The sequence below is a fragment of the Nanorana parkeri genome, unplaced genomic scaffold (assembly GCF_000935625.1).
Source record: "Nanorana parkeri isolate BGI_ZX_2015 unplaced genomic scaffold, ASM93562v1 scaffold1435, whole genome shotgun sequence".
NCBI lineage: Eukaryota > Metazoa > Chordata > Amphibia > Anura > Dicroglossidae > Nanorana > Nanorana parkeri.
Genome location: NW_017307703.1, coordinates 113,159 through 113,486, shown reverse-complemented (window position 1 = coordinate 113,486; position 328 = coordinate 113,159). Strand labels below are relative to the sequence as shown.

The window sequence follows — 328 nt, the reverse complement described above, 5'->3', positions numbered from 1 at the left end:
TGGCAACAGTGTCGGCAGAGTTATGGCAGAGTGCCTAAATACAATTGCTATACATTTTACAGGACAATTTCAAATGTGGATTTAGATTTTTGGCTGGTGTTCCACTTAAAACTTAGCAATTTGTAAAAATACAGTCAGTTGCTGTAAGATTCAGTTATATATCAGCTTGCAGACAAGTTAAGGTACATTAAATGGCTATTTCAATTTCTACTTCTATTATGTTTGTTTTTTGTTACTAATGGCACATTTCTGACTGAGTAATCTCCTTTCTGACCACTAGATGGGAGCATAACTTAAAAAATGCCCCATTTATAGACTGGACTATAGA

The 328-nt window shown here is 34.5% G+C and overlaps 1 protein-coding gene across 1 annotated transcript in view; it reads left to right on the top strand.

The window, feature by feature from the left end:
* Positions 1-328, top strand: part of SEMA3D (semaphorin 3D) — a 120,314-nt gene that overhangs the window by 96,626 nt on the left and 23,360 nt on the right. The window lies entirely within an intron of this gene.